The sequence below is a fragment of the Uloborus diversus genome, unplaced genomic scaffold (genome assembly GCF_026930045.1).
Source record: "Uloborus diversus isolate 005 unplaced genomic scaffold, Udiv.v.3.1 scaffold_12, whole genome shotgun sequence".
NCBI lineage: Eukaryota > Metazoa > Arthropoda > Arachnida > Araneae > Uloboridae > Uloborus > Uloborus diversus.
Window position 1 is genome coordinate 2,580,817 of NW_026557876.1, and position 13,496 is coordinate 2,594,312.

Consider the following 13,496-nt stretch of genomic DNA (forward strand, 5'->3'; position numbering starts at 1 on the left):
TGAATAAATGAAATAAAATATAAACAAATTAAAATGAAATAAAACAAATAACTTAAATTAAAAATAAATCGATAAATAAATTGAAATAAATATAAAAAAAATTATCCCTTCCCCCATTTTGATGGAGCAACTCCCTCCCCCCCCCCTGTAGGCACCCCTGACTATAAAGCACCGAACAGCAACTTTCTTTCTGAAAAAATTCTATATCTGTATGTCTCTACCTTTATACACTCTTTAAACCTGTGCGCATCTATCCGTGTGTGTGTGTGTATCTTCAAGAAAACTATTAATTCAAGCAACAAGTCCTTCCTAAAAGAAGCACAGCCTATTCTATTTGACATTAAAATTAAATTTTTCGAAAAATTAATGTCAATCCCGCGGGATTGACTCCTTGAAATCCCGCGATACTGGATTCAGCACTGGATTGGAAACCCTAGGTACTATGCGTGCAACAGACATAAAGATCCACGCAGGGCCTGATTACTTTCTTTTCTTTCTTTCTTTAGGTGCTTAATTGCACAGGTTTTGTTTTTACTTTCTTCTATATCTAATATATAGAAGAAAGTATTGGATTCGTTCAAATTTTCGAATTTCGAATTTTGACGGATTCGAACGTTTTGAGGTGTGCTGAGTCCATTTCGACTATTTTTGGAAAATGTCTGTCTGTGTGTATGTGTGTGTGTCACGTCTGTGTGTGTGTGGTATGTGTGTGTGTGTGTGTGTGTGTGTGTGTGTGTGTGTGTGTGTCACGTCTGTGTGTGACCAGTTTTTTGGCTGCTCTACAGCAAAAACTACCGCATGAAATCGAACGAAATTTGGTACACATATGTGCCCTATGTGAACTTGTGCCCATTGGTTTTTGGCGCGAATTCCTCCAAGGGGGGTGGAGCAATGGGACGTTTTTTGAGTTACGCGTGCTTGCTATTCCTCAGAAGTAACTGGCGGAATCAAACAAAATTTGGTCCATATGTTGCCCCTAACAGGAGCAGGTGTTGATTCAATTTTGGTGTCAATAGCTCAAACGGGGGTTGAGTTATAGAACGTTTTTTGTCGTCAATTGTGACTGCTGTATCTCAAGAAATAATGAACGGAATGAAAGAAAAATTTATCGGCAAGTAGCCCTTAGTGGGTATAAGAGCTGATTTTATTTTGGTGTCAACAGCTAAAAAGGGGGTAGCGCAATCGCCCGTTCTTTTTTTCCATTGTGAGTGCCCTATCTCAAGAAGTAATGCTACGTTCTGGTTGAAATTTGGAATATATGTGAATCCATACGTAAACAGGCTTTGGTTCAATTTTGACGCCAATCGCTCCAAGAGGTGTTGATTTTTTTTTTTTTTTGCGAATAAAAATAGCTTTATTAATGCAACAATAAGAAAGATAAATCGTAATAGATTGTCGTCTGCGTATTTCTCGTGATTTTAATTGTATGGAAATGATCGGAAATATTATCTCAATGATTTAAAAATTTTAACTGTTACCATCTTATGTTTGTTAACAAATAAAATATTTGTAATTAATTCAAGCAAGGCTTTTAAAATAACTTTCAATTTTCGCTCTTTGCTTTGCTTTTGCGATAATTCAGACAATGGGCTAGTGGTCAAGTTTTTGCATGTGTAATTTCGTTTTTGTTGGGAATATTGCTTCCTCGTCAAGCATGGGGAGGGATCAGAAAAAGGAAAAACATAGAAGAAAGTTTCGTGATGGCCACAACATACTAGTTTTGATGAGGACTACAATCTGAGTGCTTTGCCTCCCTTAGGCATGATATATTTTTTATTAGACATATAAACAACACATGAAGGAGTTTACATCACAAAGAAGGGAAAGTACAACCGGAGCGAGGGTGGGAGTCGAACCCACCGCCTCAAGTGTGCCAATGTCAAGCAGTCACTTAGACCGCTCGGCCACTGAGGCCCCGCCTGATTACTTAATAGGCTAACTAGGTCGTGGCCTAGGGCCCCCAAATGGCTGAAAGTATTTTAGTCTATGCCTAAACCTGTTTCAGTCAATGGCTATAGGTATAAGTTTGAATACAAGGGGCCCCAAAAAAGTGTTAGGGCCCCTCGATATCTTAATCGGGCCCTGATATCCAGATATCCAAAGATCCAGACATACAGACTTTCAGCTTTATTATTAGTAAAGAAACTACACTACTAAATAGGGTTTGACTACAGGGGGTCAGAAAAAATGTTTTTTGGCCTAGGGAGCCCGAATATCTTCATCGAGCCTCGGTCATCGTTCCCCATCGTTCGGGACAATTTTTACTTCCTTTTTCCAAAAAAAGGAAGTATTGTATTCGCGAAAAAATTTTCACTCAAAAATCGGCCTTCATTTCCATTTTGCTCACCCACGGATGAATGTTGAGTTTTTTTTCGACCCAACCGCACGTGGATACATGCCTAGAAACGTACAGACACACGAAATATCCATTTTGACGACCTCCGTGTTAATGACAACGAATTTTCTCGTGACGTCCGTATGTACGTGTGTATGTATCTCGCATAACTCAAAAACGGTACGTCCTAGAAAGGTGAAATTTGGTACGTAGATTCCTAGTGGAGCCTAGTTGTGCACCTTCCCTTCTGGTTGCATTCGGATGTTCCTCAGGGGGTCTTTTGCCCCTTTTTTGGGGGGAAATCATTGTTAATTTCGATGTAAGTGGTGTTATAATTTGTCGGACACTTGGCGATATATCGCCAGTCTTTTGCCGTTTTGTCGCCAACTTGGCGACAAATTTGGCGATTTTTTTCCCTTTTTTTTAAATTTGGTTTCACTTTGGCCACTGTTGGTGATATTTAGAGAGTAAACAATTGAATCACATTAAAATTGCCAATAATGTGGAAGTGACATTAAATTTTAGTAAAAGGAAGTCATGTGATGCATAGTACTCACCTGTCGGGCACCAGGCGTACGATTCTAAAAGTCGTCTGCGTCTCCCACCCTGACAGGGGGGCTCTAGCGGAACGAAGAACATCCGCCCAAGACGAAGACTCGTTCCGTTCTATTGAGTGATTACGCCTTCTTCTGTTTTCTCAAGAAAAGCTCTCCGGCGAACCGACGCGAGGGCTGTGGCCGGCTGGAAGGGGGGGGAGGGGGAAATATGCATAAAGGGCTCCCCTCCTTGAGCCGAGGTACGGGAACTTTCTTCAGGTATATTTTCGATGTTACAGCTCCAAACAGGGGTGATTGTGTTCCGGTATTTTACCGAATTTCCGGTATTTTCGGACGTATTTCCGGTATTTTTATGTCCGAAAATACCGGAATTGTGTTTTTTTTGTTATGCTTTTATCTCCCTACCTCCGCAATTTTTTAAAAATTATATAATACTCATTAAATATACCTGTAAGAGCCTTAAGATGGACACCTATCCCTTAAGATGGACAAATGTCAAGATAATTTTGTATAACACCAGCTCAAAGTAACTTTGTAACCCATTAAAATTTTAATCAAATGTGCACACACTATTTCGACTCTGACTATTGAACTATTTAATACTATGGCATAGTATAAAATTCTAGTATTGAATTCTAGGAAATAGTGGGTAATAGGGGCCAAAGATTACCCCCCCCTCCCCTCCCCCCCCCCCGTTCTCGCTTTGAAACTTTCAGGTATTTTTTGATGAACTCACAATCACCCCTGTCCAAAACCGCCACTGCACATAATCTTCGACAGTTTTAGGAGCAAGGGAGCTCTTCCTCTGAATAGGGAAGTTTTCGATATTTCAATTTTATTTTTATATGATGGAGTAACATGTATGAACATCATAGGAGAAAAATTTTTTGCGATACGATAAGTAGTTTTTTTTAAATTATTTTTTAAAGTTCAATCGCTTGTGACGTCAAATGGCATAGGAAGTGACGTCATGCGCTCTTCCGTGCGGGAGAAGCCGAAAGACGTGCAGTTGGCTTCGAAGACAAAACGTAAAAGGCTTACCTCCTCGCATTTGACTCCTCGCGTTTCTGGAATATTATACCTCTCATCCTCTCGGAAATATTCGATATCATCATTGATGTTACTTGAGGAAGATTATTTAGATTGTGCTATAACGAATCCGGTCTCCATAGTGTGTTCAAAAGGATCATTGAATTTCTAAAAAATAAAAATGTCAGCGCGCTCAAAATGTCCCTAGCGAAAACAAGGGATCTTCGGCGGAAGGCTGCCCATTCGCGCCCCGTGACGCAGGCTCGTGACGTTTTAGAAGAGCGCACTTTTGCGCGTGGACTTTTAAAAATTCATTAAAAATCAATCTCGGTGTTTTAAAATTCGGCGATGGTGAATTTTTTAGTTTTGAGGGTATATTAACAGTATCCAATAGTCAGAATATGAATATTTAATAGGTTGCAACTTCCCTATTCTTCCGGAATTGAAGTCTGAAAACGTAATCGTAACCCACTTCTTATTACTCTGGAATAGGGCCCGGAACTTTCCATGGGGACCTTTCAAAACCTTTACACGATCTTAGGTGATATTGGAGATAGGTTCAAGGATATTTTTTCGAAAGAAACACAAGTGTAGGACGCCTTTGATTATATTTAAGGGGAAGTAATGGGGTTTATAACAATCCTTTGAAATTTTTTTCGAAATTGAAGTTCTAAAGAGTAGAGTAAAATACAATCGCCCCTCCTTGAACATTTTCTGGATCCGCCCTTGCAAACGCATAGTGAAAACAGAAATCCGTTAACGAAGGTGTAAACGTACTTCAGAGGTGCTCCACCCCTAAGGGAAAATGCGCACCCTTCTCAATATAGCAGAGACCCCCCCCCCCCCAAAGCAAGAGCTTCTCCAAAAATGAGAAAAATACTCCTCAACCCCCCCTCCCCCAACTGGGCCCCTCTGCGTACTTTCTGTGTATATAGTAGAACTCGCTTATGGCGAGTGAAAAGGTACCACGATATTTGTTCGTTATAACCGAGTGCTCGTAAAAACGAGTACCTGAAAAAATCATAAAATTCAACACAGTTGCTTTTTTCTTCTTCCTCTTCTTAATCACTGTTTCAAATCAGTTGGTTATTTCGCTTTGAACTGTCTGAATGTCTCTATCTCATGCGACAGATATGCAGAAAATGATGACAAAAAAAAGTTAGCATTTATTCTCTGTGGCGATTAAAATGGAAATGGATGCGGAAATCTGTGTTAAAATGTTTCTGTTAATCCTTCAGACGAGACCTATCTTTTGGAAGGAATGGAGACATGTTTGAAAGAACGGGAAATGTGGCTGATTATGATTTCTTTTCACAGAGTAAATGATTGACAATGGGCGAGCTGACATCGCTGAATCAGGCATAAAAGAGAACTAACAATCGGCGGCGACAGATTTTCCGCTTGCCACCGGACGTGACCTATCTGCTATTCAATCTCTATTACTTTCTTTCAACACTTATTTTTTGATGAGCCGCCACACGTCACACGTGCTAGAGGCGTAGTAAAAAAATCATCAAGAGGAGTGTCATTCAAATTTAGAATATGAAGTCATCTTTTCTTAACTAATAAAGCTGAAAGTCTATGTCTGGATCTCTATGTGTTACGTGCATAGCGCCTAGACAGTTGGGCCGATTTTTATGAAGTATGGCACAAAATTAGTAGGGGTGCCCAACCCTTCCCTCAATATCACGAAGAGCCCCCGAAGACCCCCCCCCCCCGCCCAAAAGCAAGAACCGTCCCCTCCCCCAAAAAATGAGAAAAATATCCGTCAAAACCCCCTCCCTAAAAATATTCTAGGGCGGCAGATTTCAGGGGTGGCAAATTTCGAAGTTGAAACACTTTTTTTTTTTTAAGTTTCAGCGCCATAAGATTCACTGCTTCAATGCTTAAAAAATAGAAAAAAATAATAATAATTTAGGGAGTGTACCAGTGCATGGGCGCCCATATGCAAAATTGTAAAGGGGGGGGGGCTCAGATATTTTCCCCATGGAAACTGATTTTAGTGCAGAGTAGAGTTATTAAAATTTGATGTTTTTAATAACTTGTTCAATGATGGCCGGAGAAGAAATGTTTTCACATTTTTACAAAGAAAACAGTACTAAAAGAAAGAAAGTTCTAATTTCAAAGGGGGGTTTGAGCCCCCCCTTGCCCCCCTATATGGGCGCAATTGTACCAGTGCTTGGACATGCGAAGCAGAGTTCGGAAATTTTCAAAAAAATCAATTTTTAATTTTAGAGGCGGCAAATTGCGTGATTTAAAAATCTTTTGAAGATATTAATTTGTTTCTGCGCCAAAAGATGCACTACCTTAATGTTTAATAAGATATTTTAAAGTGTATACCAGTCCTTGGATATGCAAAACCCAGTTTGGAATTTAACAAGAAACTCACTTTAATTTTCAGCACTCTGCTACAATAAAGCTTAATATATTATTTTATAATACAGTGCAGAACCGTTTATCCGGGAACCAAAAAACCGGGAAGCCGGCAATTTTTCCCGATTTTCCAGCCATTTTTTAAAAATAAGCATTTTTGGCAATTTTTGAAAAATTAACCTTTTGAGCAATCATGATTGCTTATTGCTTTCATTTGACTGTTTTGATGTCCTATCATTTTATTTTCCCACCGCACCCTCTGCAGCATCACCGCGACCGGCTCTCACGATGCTGCTCCTCTAGCGAAAGCCGTCTCCAGGTTGCATCCATGTCCTACACACACGCGCGCACATACACATACACACACATACACACATACACACACACATACACACATACACCTACACACACAAACACATACACACACGCATACATATACACACAACTACCCACACATTCATGCCTGCACACAAACACATATGCCTACACACACATACACATACACACACACATTCATACACACAACTACCCGCACACTTATACATACACACACACACAAACACACATACCCCCACACACAAACACACATACCCCCACACACAAACACACTCGTGATTGCGAAAAGTATAATTTGAATTCAAGGTGTCAAAATTCAAATTTTTTTTTTTTTTTTTGAAATACCAAAAAGAATATTGAACGATTTCTTAATAAACACCATATTTCTTACGTATAACTCGGGAAAATGTTCGCAAACACCAACTTCAAATGGTTATCCTTTATGCGTAGCAAAATTTCCGAAATATTTTCTTGATAAAAAAGTACATTCGTATGTCCGAAATTTTCGTCTTTTATTTTAACTGAAAACTAAGAAAATGAACATTGTCGCATTCTAATTCAATATTTTATTGAATCTCTACATAGTATAAAATAAAGTCCTCAAAAAGCGTCTGTGTGTTTGAACTCGCAAAACTCGAGAACTACCCGGCCGATTGCGCTGAAATTTTCACCGTTTGTTCCTTTAAGTCCTGAGAAGGTTTGCAGGCCAGTTCGAATAAAATTCGACGAGTAGTTCTTTTTTAATTCCAATTTACGTCCAATTTTCACATAAGTTCTCAAATATGGGGGTGAAAAATTACTTGCACATATTAATATTACATATCGTTTGAAAGGGTAGAATTTTCCGCGTTTTACGCAATTTGTTTCAATGCTCTAACTTTATTACGGCGGGAGTTATTTGCATTTTTACCTCGAATTTTTTTAGGCGTAGCTGAAATTTAGGCACTTCTTTCTTCATTAAACAAATCAATAAAAAGTGAAGGAATTGTCCCACAGCTTTCTTTTTGACGCCATTGGAAAAAGCGACCTTTTTTACTCCAGAATGGACTCAACCTATGGTCGAAAAAATAAGCTTTTGTCTCGAAAGGAAAAAAAGTTACAAGCCTTTTTAAATCAAGTTTAAGAAATCTCGATTTCCATTCAAATTGTGAACCATTTTCTTTCGCATTTTGATTCCTTAAACTTATTTTGTGTTTCCATGGTTACGCATTTTAAATCCATCTTCCTCGATTTAATTTCTTAAAAGTATTTTAATATCTGTCGTTATTGTTTGGAAGAGAAATCGTGAAGTTTTTTTTTATTTATTTTTTACGCCTGATTGTTGAATATACGTCACTTGACACAATTTTTATTTTTATGGTGGACCGGGCAAAGCCGGGCAACGCAGCTAGTAGCCTATAATTAAAGGCGTTTAGCGAAAGTGCGGGAAACGCCGAAAACCAGATTCGCCAATTTTCCGGATAGTTAGTTGATCGTGAATTCTAGAAATCTATTAAACGCAAGAGTAATAAGGCTGCAAGAACTCATAAATCAAATTTATGTTGATATTAACGAAATGCAAAAGCATTATTTATCAATAGCTACCGTAATCGCAAACACAAAACCTTTACAGAAAATTTGAAAAAGAAAAAAACACGATCATGAAAGCGAATTCTTCCATACACCATTAGTAGAAAAATCGCACATTTAGGTTCGAATACTTATTTTTTGCCCTTCCCTTCATTTTCTTTCGTTTTAAAACATCGAAAAGCGGTGGATTTTTTTTTTCTTTTCCAAACAGAATGTGAGGCAGGCTCGTGTCTAGATTTTCATTAAGGGAGGGCTTTAAAATTTCATCTCTACTATAGGGGGTCAAACACTCACAACAGTTTTACTTTAAATTGCTTATCCCAGTACAGCTTATTTTTAACTATTAACTTTATTTTTAACAGAAGATTTTAATCAAATCTGTTCAAAAATGGTGTATTACATCTATTCAATAAGTATTAAAAATTTTCACGAATTCTTTTACAATGTAGTATGTATATCAGATTTTTATGATATGAAAAAATGCTGAATAAATTTAACAAGAAAGGACTTACTGCAGATGCAAATGAAATTACCAAACACAACCATCCAATGCATCTTCATAGCTGCGACATATTCATCATAAACTTCTGAAGTAATTATTAACGCAGTTAATGCTTTGTATTGATAAATGAACCAGCGGTTCTTCCATCCTATTTTTTTCCAAAATATCATTCCAGTTGGTAAAGCTCTAACAGTTGTAAATTGCAGAACAACTTCAGAGAAAAAGGTTTTTAATTTTTTTTTTTTCATTAATTTTATTTTTTAAAGCGCTGTACACAGACTTTCACAAAAAATAACAGTCAAATACGCATTTTTTTTTTTCATTTGGCTTAATTTTTCCCACCCAATGGGAGGGGTTTAACCCCTAAAACCCTCCCCTTCGACACGGCTCTGATGTGAGGGTCTCAGGTATTATGAATAACTTAAGTTTTTTGGTGTTTAAATTATTCTCTCACCTTTAGTTTTTAATATTTCGATATTTATAAGCATTTCTGAACTGTTTTCTTCTTATTTTAATATGCATAACTATTTATTATAGTAATTTAAGTTTTACAAACAATCGGCCAATAGCGTTTTTTAGCGATCCAGAAAACCGGGAAATTCAGATATCCGGGATAGCGATGGTCCCGAACTTCCCGGATAATTGGTTCTCTGCATTATTATTGTTCTTTGATATAGGCACCGGCACTTGCCACACATGATTATTTTAGGTCATGCTCGCTATGTGTTCTTATGCAAAAGAAAAACTTTAAATTGCTTTTTCTCGATGATGGTTTTTTTGTGTTTTCATGTCATTAGAATCCCTAAGGATTTTTTTCTATTAAAGATACAGCTTTAAAGTAATACTTTTTGCAATTGGGATAACATATTTGACAAAACTGTGCATTGGATAAGCATTTTATAAATACTCAAATGTTTAGAGCATGTTAAACCTTTAAAAACCAAATTAAAAAAAAAAAAACTTTGATTTTTTACATAATTAATCACAGAAAATTTTCTAATCTCTAAAATAAGGGCACTTGTCAATATCAGCTGCTAGAGCCAGCCCTGTCCTGAGCCGTGCCCCAGCCAGGGCTGTGGAGTCGGAAGGAAAATGGCCGACTCCGACCCCGACTCCTGGATTTTGAAACGCCCGACTCCGACTGCGGATTTTTTTTATTTTTCTAAATTGTATTTTTTCAACTCCCTCTCTCCCTTCAAGGGAACGGGGAAAACCTCTAAACAGAGATTGAAATACTAATTCCTTTTTATGAAAATGTCGCATTTTGTTTTTTATTGTATACCCGAGACGCATACAACGTTAGAAATTCAATTTAAAAATTAATTTTTCCAACAGTTACGAGTTAAAAAGTGAGACGACTTAAAAATCCCTCTAAAAAAATTTGAAAAGGATTATCTGTAATTTGCCCCCTTATTAATGTTTAACAAATAGATATTGATCAAATCGTGTGCTTTCAATTTTTGAAAGCTGTAACTTGAGAGAAAAAAAGCTTTTTTTTTCTAAATTCAAGTTTTTTAGAGGGGGTGGTTTGCCCCGGGTGACACCCATCTGGTAGATGACACCCCAAGTTAATTTCAGAGTTTATAAAAAATATAAATATTTTAATTCTGAAAATTTTCGCGAATATATTTTAAATTATATTTAATCAATAAAAGTTCAACGAAAATAGGGCACATATACGTCACGAGCTAATTTTACACAAAATGCGGCGGTATACAAATTTGTACGAATAGCTTTTACTATACTTATATTTCTTCATCGCTAAATTTTTAATTTCAATTTTATTGGCTGTTTTAGAATTAACCTTAATATGAAGATTTTAAGATTAACTGCAATTATTGAGTATTGTAATCAAGAAATCATTTACACTTATTTTGTTCCATACTTTTTAGTGAGAACAAAGCTTATAGAAATAGTCTTAATAATAAAAAAAAAAAAACATTAGATTATTTCATCGAATCTTTTGGATTCGTGCTTTCGCGGCAGAACTTATTTGAATTGGCCGATCACCCTTAAACGTTTCAATCTTAGCTACGAGCCTCGACTTACTAATAACTGAGATCGAACAAAACACTATATTTCTATTTTTATTTGAAAGTGATTACTTGAAAATGTTAGGCAACAAAACCGTTTGCTGACAGTAGCTATTAGTTGAGTTAAAAGGCAAGCAAACTAGGGGACCGCTACAGGAAGTTCGGTAATCACTCAAACTAGCTGATTGCCATAATGGCAGTTATTTTCTCATTAGTATCTCTTGATACAGGTAATCGAACCAATTGGTAGTTAGTTTTTAAAAAATGCAAGGAGAGTCAGTGAAAAGGAAAGAAAAAAGAAGCCCGGAGTCGGCATGTTTTCTAACAACTCCGACTCCTTTGCCTCAAAATCAGTCCGACTCCGACTCTTCGACTCCACAGCCCTGACCCCAGCTATCCCGTAACTTCTAGGTTCAGGATCCTTCAGTCAGCCAACGGAAGATTCGATGTTTTTATTCATAGACTCCCTTTTCTGTTTTTAATCGTTTCGATGTTTCGCTTTCGTCACACAGCCCCGACTCCCGGTCGCATCCCTCGAAGAAAGCGTTCCATTCGAAAGGGGGGGGGGGGAGCGTTTCGAACAAAAAAAAAAAGAATGTTCACTTACTTCCACGGCCGCTCTCCTACCGTCGGTTATCCATTCCAGCGCGCTGAAGAGGTCTGCTCGAAACGCCCCGTGTCTGTGCGAGTGTGTTCGACCTTGGGGGGGAGTGGGGGAAGGGGGGGGGGAGCGGTCACGCGGGTTCTTGGAGCGAAACCGGCTCTCTCTTTACCCTGCGGAGGGAGAGAGAGGAGAGGGCGGGGTGGGGGTAGGATTTTTTTTTTAATCAAGTATCCGATTATAATTGAGATGCACGTTTTGCCGACAGCGGATGTTTCAGTGTTTCGATTTATTACAGGGGGGTTGCCAAGTTAGGGGTTTTCCCCCTAAATTTAGGGGGGAAATTTTAGAATGGGATTTTTTTAGGGGGATAAAACTTCTGGGGTAAACTTAGGGGTTTAAATTTTAGGGTTTTATTAGGTAAAAATGTTCTTCTTTTACCTATGAAAATGCTATTTTTCGATTGTTTCATACATTTTTTTACTTACATATACTTTTTGAGCCTTTGTAACCATTGGTTTAGATCAGAAATGACATAAAAATGATTTTATTCCACTCAGCAACGAATAATAGCAATGAACACGTGATCTTTTATCCCATGTGTGACGTCACAGTTAAAGGATCACGTGACTTTCTGACGTCATTTAGGGGTTTTATGAGTTGAGTTTAGGGGGGAAACATTTTTAGGAGTTGGCAACCATGGATTTATATGACAAGCCTCGCGGTGCACTCTGTCCGGAAATGACCCATGGGCGGCCATGTAGGGGGGCACTGGGGGCTAAAGCCCCCCAACCCCCTAGAAATTATAACTTCCTTGCTTCTAGTACTTTTATCTTTACAAAAATGTAAAAACATTTCTCCTCCACCCATTAAAGAATAAGTTATTAAGGAGTTACAGTACCTCAAAAATGATGAAACGATCAAAAAAAAAAAATTTTATTGCTTATTTCAAAACTAAAAACTGTTCTGAACACAGGGAAAAAGTTTCATTGCTTTAGTTCAAATATTTAAAAAGTTATGCGTGGTTTTAGGCCATGCTCGCTATGTGTTCTTATGCAAAAGGAAAACTTTTAACTGCTTTTTCTCGATGATGGTATTTTTGTGTTTTCATGTCATTAGAATCCAAGATCCAATTGATTGATCCATTTGGATCAATTTTCAAATTTAACTTACCTGAAGAGCTGGTACAGGAACAAGCATGGAAGAGCTGGTGCGAAAACAGTTGAGGTTGATTAATGGCAATATTTCTCTGAAAACTGAACACCATTACGAGACCGTAACTCTGCCAACTTAAGAAATATTGTGGTTCAAACGTGATTGAGGGATCCATTCGGATCCAATGATTGAAGGATCTATTGATGGATCCATTTGAAGATCCAATTGAGGGATTCATTTGGATCAATTTTCAAATTTAACTTACCTGAAGAGCAGGTACAGAAACAAGCATGGAAGAGCTGGTGTGAAAACAGTTGAGGTTGATTAATGGCATATTTCTCTGAAAATTGAACACCATTACGATAACGTAACTCTGCCAATTTAAGAAATATTGTGGTTCAAACGTGATTGAGGGATCCATTTGGATCCAATAAATCGAATTGCTTAGGGCATCGAATTAAGAACCAGAATGGGTTTTACGACTTTCGTTGCTTGTATATTATTTATATCATTATTATTAGTTCATGTGGGTTACAGGGCGTAGCGGTAGCTTTATTGATCGATGTGAATTGCTTCCCCACATGAAAAACAACTGATTAGTATAAAATACCCTCGCTACGTCAGAAACATACGTCTAAACACCCATGTTCGATCGTGTTCCTTTGTATAACATTAAACATGAATAGAAAATTGGAAAATGTAAACTACGAGATAAACAACTGACTACAATTCTCGTTTGCTTTGATTTGTCAAAAACGAATTCAAGCTTATTATTATTATTTTAAATTCATCATGCAAACTAGCAAAGTGAAATAGAATGTTTCCCCGAAATGGTTCGAAATAATTGATAGAAGAAAAGAAAGATTGATAGAAAGTCGAATTGAAAAACTACGTTCGATTCATATAATGGCTGTGTCTTTTATGACTTGTTATTGTATGTAATCAGTATTGATTCTGGCAGGAACTGTGTACCGTAATCGTTGCCTCGTTTGCATTTGTATTGTCG

The 13,496-nt window shown here is 37.5% G+C and overlaps 1 protein-coding gene across 2 annotated transcripts in view; it reads right to left on the bottom strand.

Moving 5' to 3' along the window:
- Positions 1–11,433, bottom strand: part of LOC129232361 (alpha-(1,3)-fucosyltransferase C-like) — a 45,836-nt gene extending 34,403 nt beyond the window's left edge. Inside the window, exon 1 of one of the 2 annotated variants that reach the window (XM_054866512.1) lies at positions 11,342–11,433. The gene's annotated coding sequence lies outside the window, so the exon portion shown is untranslated. Of the gene's footprint in view, positions 1–2,892; positions 2,963–11,341 lie in introns of those variants that run through there. The other variant, XM_054866513.1, reaches the window with a different exon arrangement.
- Between the last annotated feature and the right edge of the window lie 2,063 nt (positions 11,434–13,496).